Source organism: Cornus florida, unplaced genomic scaffold (genome assembly GCF_030987335.1).
Source record: "Cornus florida cultivar Cherokee Brave unplaced genomic scaffold, ASM3098733v1 CherokeeBrave_3.0.0_Hap2_Chr03, whole genome shotgun sequence".
Lineage (NCBI taxonomy): Eukaryota > Viridiplantae > Streptophyta > Magnoliopsida > Cornales > Cornaceae > Cornus > Cornus florida.
Genome location: NW_026775573.1, coordinates 47960799 through 47969427, shown reverse-complemented (window position 1 = coordinate 47969427; position 8629 = coordinate 47960799).

Sequence of the window (8629 nt, the reverse complement as noted above, 5' to 3'; positions counted from 1 at the left end):
AGATAGTCCCAAAATAGGATTATTTTTAGAATACAATGGCGGATTTACACAGATAGATAATATTTCAATTTTCTCTTCAACTTTTGAATGCCAATTGTAGAACATAATTCTCCATTTAGCTTCTCTTTCATCAATAATACTGAACAATTCAACAATTCACTCACGAGATTTTTTATATTTATATTACAATCAAATAAAACATATTAGGATAACTTACACATATAAAAAAATACTAGGCAAAATTGTATAATAAAATTATCAAAGGATAAAATAATATTCGTAAATCACAAAAACAAAAGAAAAAAAAAAAAAATGAATGTAAATGCTGCTAGACAATTGGGCCAGATCCATGTCCAGTAAGAAAAAAAAGCTAAATGAGTCCAAGGTCAAACTGGCCAGCCCAATAGAAATGCTTGTTCATAATCAGTTCACTAATATAGTTTTTTCTTGCTAGGAATAAAAACAATGCCCAATGTATTATCATTTTAAACGAATCATATAGGAAAAGTATAAATTTTAAGCCTAAATAATAGAATAATATATAAGAAATATGCATTGAGTTGGCTTTTGTTTAATACCTTTCTCATTTGTTTTTAGGAATTTAATTATTGGATAACTAATTAAGACTCATTACCAAATAAAGCAATATGAGCTTACATCATTATGTAAAAACATTTTAAGAATTAGATTAAGATTTGTGAAGTTGAGCGAAAGATTTGTGAAGTTGAGCAAATTAATTTTCAACGATAATTATGGTGAAGTATACATAAATATTCTCTAATTGGTGACAAAATGGAGGGAAAGGGGAAGAACGGAAAAATAGATATTCTTCCTTTCTTTTAATAATATCTTTTTCATATTCTGAAGAACCTATTTTAGATTCTTTTCACCCAAATATTAAGGGTCATGCCACCATGTCTCTCAATGCTTATGGTTACTAAAACCACCTATTATATATGGATAAATTGGTGTCAATTATATAACTTTACCCGTAAATTGGTGTCCAAAATAAAAAAATCCATTTTAAATCATTTGACCCAAAACTTGTATTTTCTAATTCTATTTACCTAGAATTTAATGAACCGTATAATTTTTCATATTTTACTAAAAGATTACATATATACTTAAGATATGGAAAATAAGATCTATTTTCTTGCTTTGAAAAAATATGATATTTGCAAAAATAAAAACTCAACTCTTCAAATTTTTTTTTTTTTGAAAGGTAAATGTTAATTGCATTAGAGTATCTGTATAAGGCCCCAAACTCCGGCCCATGTGAGGAATGGTGACGCATATACAAGGCACAATTTGTCCAAGCCCAATATTAAGACAAACAAATTATACAAACAAGTGGCCCATGCCTAATCCATAGTACCAATTCTGCTACAAACAGATTTTTCTGACTTAAATTATTATAATAAAAAAACGGGTGTACCTTAAGTTACACAACCCTTCCCAATAGGTGTCGCTCTTATAGTCTGAACACGTTCCCGCTCTCATACTCCGTGCGAGTTCTGATTCAAATTCTCACTATTTATGGCTTAATTCTGTCGCTAACTTATGGTGTACCATTAATTATTATTTATAGTATATTTGCATTTCCAACCAGCTTTTAGACCTATATAAATTTGATTTTTTTCTTTAAATTTATCTGCTATATATATATATATATATATATATATATATTTGAAAATTATATTGTGCATTCATTTCATTGGTTTTTATTGATTTTTATTTTATACAGATTTGTTAAAGAGACACTACGAGAAATAATGCCTAAAATTTGAAAATTATATTGTGCATTCATTTCATTGGTTTTTATTGATTTTCATTTTATACAGATTTGTTAAAGAGACACTACGAGAAATAATGCCTAAAATTTATATATATATATATATATATTATTTATGCCTACATGTTTTTCTTCTTATTTTTTTAATATTTTAAAATAGTTTTTTTCTATAAAAAAAAAAAAAAAATTCCTTCTACGTGATTAATGTGAACTTGACAGTCTAGTAAAATGTTAACATATTAAAAAAATAATAGAAGTCTTAATTTATATGAATGATGTCGTTAGATTATTTAATAAAAAAGAAATCAAGAGGCACCTACAAAATAGATTTTCAAATAAGCGTAGTGGATATTTAAGTCAATTTCTATTTCAATTGCTTTTCATCAAACGTCTGTTTGCTAAGTTACCTTCTTAGATAGTTGAAGGGGGTTTTTTTAGCAAAAAAAATTAGAAAAAAGGGATTTAATGGAAAAGACATAGAAAAGAAGAGTTTAATGTAGTTCACCCTCAAATAAAATAAATAAATAAATAAGTTGAATATAGTTACTTGTATCTTCCTAACTTTTTTATTTTTATGCTAATGTTAGTGTTGTAAGTCAATCTTCAAAGTCATGTGATCATTGTCAGCCTCCAAAATAGAAAATGACACTCCTCAGCAGGGCAGAGCCATAAATATTGATTTGGGGGGCGAACTAAAAAACATAAAAGTGACAATAGCGCAAGAGACTCCCAAAATTATAGAATATGGGAAAATTAGTACTTCGTAATTAAAAATTTACTAATCAATATCGTAATATATTTACTAATCAATCGTAATATAAGTATAATATTGTATATAAAAAATAAAAACTATACTATTTAAGTTATTTCTTCTCATTTTTTGGATTGTATTTTGCTCAATATATTTACTAATAAGAATAATATTGTAATATATATATACAGGGGCGGAATCATGTGTGGGCTAACCTGGGCTATAGCCCAAGTCTAAAAAAAAATAAAAAAAATTAGTACTACTATTTTTTATCTGCCATAGCCCAACCCAATCAGCCATAACCCAACCCAAGCTGCCCAATTCATAATAAATATAAATGATAAATAGAGTTTAGCCCAAAAACTGAGCCCAACCAAGGCCAAACCCATTAGGTTGGACCAACCATTATAGACCAACACATGGGCGAATTGTAAATTGAAACAAAGACATACTTTAGGAACCCATTTCTAGATTCCTCTAAATGTAAAGATATTATAGCCCATTTGTCTCCTTCCCAATTCATTCTCTTTGACACACACTTATCAATGAACTCAAAAACTGTTTTGAGTTTCTTTCATTTTGCTTTTGATTCTTATGGGTTAGATTCACTATTAGATCTTATTGCGTTTTCATTCATTTGCTTATTAGTTCAAAACTTAATGATGTCGCTCTTACTTTTGATTCGGTTAATTGATTTGAAGCTTTCTGTTTTGTTTAATGACACCAAAAATAGGCATCTTGAGATAGCCATTGCATTGGTGAATTTGAATACGGTGTCCGAGCCTGTTCTTAGCGGACATTTGATTTATTGATAAATGTCTATTGTACTCAATTCAAATTCACCAGTGCAGACTCGGACATCGTATTGATTCTGGTGTTTTACATCAAACCTGAGTCATTAACTCAAATTAGTTGTAATTAGGGATTTTTCATATGCTGACTCGATTTATCATTATTTAAATGTTCATGGATATTGTTGTTGTTATTATTATTATCTTTTCTTTTTGAATTTTTTTTTTCCCAATAAATCCTCTGCTTTAAATTTTTTTTTAGCCCTCCCTACTTTCAGAATCTAGCTTCGCCCTATATATATATATATATATATATATATATAGAGATCAAAAATATATATATATAAATAGGGAAAGAAAGTGTGAAATTAATATGGTGAAGTTAGCCATTCCAATCTTTAAAAAGGTTGGCTCCGGCTTACTCTTTTCAAGATTTTTTTTATTCAAAGGTTGGCTATTCCAAGCTTTGAAAAGGTTGGCTCTGCCTTCAAAAGTACCTATGCATATAACTATATATATATATACAGGCACACAGGTATAAGCAAAAAACACGTGATCACATGATTTTTTTTACTTCTTAATTTATTTTTAAGTGTTATCTTATTTTAGTATTTAGCTTCATATTCTACTTTTTTTCTTAAGTTTTTAGAGATAGTCCCAAAATAGGATCATTTTTAGAATACAATGGCGGATTTACACATAAATTGATAATATTTCAATTTTCTCTTCAACTTTTGAATGCCAATTATAGAACGTAATTCTCCATTTAGTTTCTACTTCATCAATAATACTCAACAATTCAACAATTCACTCACGAGATTTTTTATATTTATATTACAATCAAATAAAACATATTAGGATAACTTACACATATTAAAAAATACTAGGCAAAATTGTATAATAAAATTATCGAAGGATAAAAAAATATTCCTAAATCACAGAAACAAAAGAAAAAAAATGTGAATCCAAATGCAGCTAGACAATTAGGCCAGATCCATTTCCAGTAAGAAAAAAAGCTAATTGAGTCCAAGTCCAAATTGGCTGGCCCAATAGAAATGCTTGTTCATACTCAGTTCACTAAGAAAAAAATAAATAATGCCCAATGTATTATCATTTTAAACTAATCATATAGGAAAAGTATAAATTTTAAGCCTAAATAATTTTGAGTTATTAAATTTTGGTAGATAGGTAAATAACTTATCACTGGCAGTAGGCTCAAAAATTTTTGCTTGGAGGAGTCAATATGAAAATATGAAAACAAAAATATAGAAAAGATTGTGTGTGTGTGTGTGTATATATATATATATATATATATATACACACACATATATATAAATTGTAAAAAATTATAATTTACAATAGAAGTTTTATTGTACATAATATATAAGAAAATTTATTTGATTATTTATAAATAAAAATAATTCATAATTCTTAAGTATATGAAATGAGAATAACGGAAATATAGTTATTCTTTGTGCGTTTCTTTTAAAATGAAAATTTTAAAAGTAAAGAAAAAAAGGGCAGGGGTCCAAATTCAGGTTCCCTTGTAGTTTTGAAATGGCCAATAATAATATCTTTTCTGAACTTATTTTTAAATTTTTTTCACCCAAAAATTTTAGGGGCCATGCCACCATGTCTCTCAATGCTTATCTAGTTGCTAAAACCACGTATTAAATTAATATTAATATTTTATCTCTCCTCCCTTTAATCTCTCTCCTCCTAATCTCTCTTTTGTCCCTTTTATTCTCTTTCCTCATATTCTCTCTCTTCTCGATCTCCGTTTCTCTCTCCTCCGTTATTATTATTATTTTTTACTCTCTCCTCTTATTATCTTCCCCTTTCTCTCTCCTCCTGTACAAATCGCTTCTTTGCTTGTTGACGACTTCGCGCGCTATTCAAAGCATTAAGAAAGTGCTTACTGTTTTGAGAGATGGTTGAATGGCCGCTGCTTTGCCCAACCTACTTACTGTAACGACCTAAATCTGTGGGTCCGAATCGCTAACCGGGTCCTTATCTGAATCCGAGGTCAATTAAGGACATTATCGTCATTTCTTACTTCAATACATAATATACGTGTCATCCTAGGGTTTTCAAAAAAAAAATAGTAATAGCAATAATAATAAAAAGAGATCATAACTACAAGATATGTCAAAGCAGTCCACAAACCCATCGAACCCTGTGGAGGAGCGTCGTCCGCCACTTCCTTCCTATGACATGAAAAATGTAAAATATATGGGGTGAGCAAATTGCTCAGTAGGTAGTGCCTAAAACATACTTCTTATGACTCCGTGAATCCAAATAAGGAATAGGAAAAAGAACTGGGATCATGCCATTACCGGGATAAATATAACAACAACATCAACAACAATAATCCAAGTCGTAACAAACCATGCCATGCTATGGAATGCAATGTCATGTGTATTACTCCCTGTTCCGAAACATTTCTGTTTCAACCTCCAAATCATTAGTGTAATCCAACCCAAGGCACCTCCAAGGCGTCACGAAAGGAGGATTGACCAACCATCCACGACCACAAGGCACCTCCAAGGCTTCGCATCTGGCCTAGTTAGCTTAACCATACTCCCCTCTAGACTACACTAATATCACGGATCACTAGGCGCCTCCTAGGCATCCGGTTTTTGCAAACATTTTTAGAAAAACTTTTTCCCAAAAATAATTCCATTTGTTTTTAAAACAAACTTTTCCTTTTACTTTCCCAATGACAATGCATGAATTATGCAATTCCTTCAATGCCATGACAACATAGAATTTCATACATATTATCCGCATCATTTAAGCATGTTTTAAAACATGAATTTCCACACAATACCGCATTTTCATATTTCCAAATCATGACATTTTACATATTTTTAATTTGCAAATCCAACAATTAAATTATATATATTCCATCAACGTCATATTCACATTTTGAGAAGAAATTCTAAATTTATTTCTACAACTAATAATCCCAATTTTACATTTATTTTTACAACCAATAATCCCAATTTTTCATTTATCTACACCAATTAACATGCTTCCATTTAACAATTTCTAGTAAGTTACTAACACCATAGGCATGAGAAATTAATGCGTAAACATGCTTACCACATAGTAAGTTTTAAACAAGTTATCAAGTACACAAGCATATAAAACCAACATTTAAGCATGCTTTTCACATAAATTTACTTATACACATAATCATGAATTCCATATACAAAACCAAATCATTTTAGAGGCATTCATCTCAAATTAAGCATGCTTAGTTATAATTAACAAAAAATAATTCACAAGGGAGCAAGAATTTCATGAATTAGGAACCCCTACCTCAAATTGTAGAAAAACCCTCAAAATGGGTTTCAAAACTCGAAATCCTAGGGGAGGCTAAAACTGAAATTGCTTGTACTCATACCTAGATCTCGTCGTACTCTCCGTTTTGCCGCAAACGACATCCAAAAATTCTCACAAATGAGGGAGTAATCAAATTTTGAAGCCTTGAAACAAGGTGAAAAGAAAATGAAATAGAAAAGAAGGAAGGAAGGTGGTGCCGGAAGAGGAAATGAGGAAGAGAGAATGAGAGGCTAAGTGGCCTCTTGACCACACAAATCATATTAGTGGTGCGTCCTACCACTAAAACCACCTTTTGATTTTTCTTTTTAATTTTACCACATACACCTACATATATAAATATAAATTACAACCATTACATTCTCTCTCCTCCGTTTTTGTTATTATTATTATTATTATTATTATTATTATTAACTCTTTCCTCCTATTTTCGTCCCCCTTTCTCTCTCCTCCTGTACAAAAATGCGGAGATAGAACAAAATCTTCGGTACCTTATCTAGTTTGACAAACTAATGAAAGTAGCCTTTAAAGGAGGTCCAGATCTATTAGTTGCAGACGATTGGTTTGAACAAGGTGAAAAACATTTCAGGGCAATAGCCATGCCCGATGATCAATTGAAAATCACCTTAGCTACGTATAAGTTTGTTGGCAACATGGAAGTATGGTGGATGACCATGACTAGCATGCACGATATCGACAGTATAAGTTGAGATGCATTTAAGGGTCTTTTCTTTGATAAGTATTTCCCGTAGACTAAGAGACAAGAATTGAGGACGCAGTTTGATAGCATGGAGCAAGTAATTTCGTAAAGTTAGGATAGGACTATAGAAAAAATTGAAGTCAATGAATATATTTAATTTCGTACAATAATGTGACAGTTTAATTTTTTATTTTACTTTTTACAACTGAGGCATGAACTTCAAATCTTTTTTTGGGCTGGTATTTTCTTAAATATTAAAACCATGTTAATTTACTAATTATTACGACTACTCATAATTCCCAATTACTAGTACAAATAATATCAAACAAAAACATATGGTCCATTCCGTATAACAAAGTACAACCCAACTATTTTCTAGTATGTATCAGCAATAAAATTTGAACAATTTCCCATCCATTTATTAATTATCAACTATATACTGATATTTAAAAATATAAATCCCTCTCCAACATTAATTAGGGTTCACATGTCATAAAAAAAAAGGTTAAGAGTTATTCTTCAAAATATGAACCCAATTAATCGTAAGAATAATAAATGCAATATTTGTTTCCAACATTAATTATGGTTCAGAACTCATTAAAATGGGTTGAAATTTTTTCTTCAAAATACGATCCTAAAGAATTAGTACAATGATAAATGTAATATTTATTTCCAACATTAATTAGGGTTCAGAATTAAATAAAAATTAACCAATTTTTTTTTTTTCTTTTCAAAATACGAACCCAAATAATCATAAGAACAATAAATGCAATATTTGTCTGCAACATTAATTATAGTTCAAATACAATACAATATATATAACCTTTAATGATGGTTCAGTTCATGAATAAACTTATAAATACATCAACAAATTACAAAAAAAAAAAAAAAAAAAAAAAAAAAAAGAAAAAAAACAAACCTAATATATTGGAACTGACTTTAACTTACAATATTGAAAATATGTAAGTTTTTCTCTTCTCTCCCTTCCTTCTTATAACTTTCCTTTTCCAGCTATTCATGTACCCGCCAATTCACAGCATGATGTACCAACTGCTCTGTTTCTTTGGAAACAATTATCTATAGAAGTAAAGAAAGAAATAAGAACAAATTTTGGGAAAGAGATGAGACCTCTCTCTTGTTTTGGTAACAAAGAAAGATCTGATTTTATTTTGGGCTTTGGGAGAGAAGAAGATACAATGAAGGGCAGGTTTTTGAAATTTCAATTTTCAAATTGGCTACAACACTGTTAT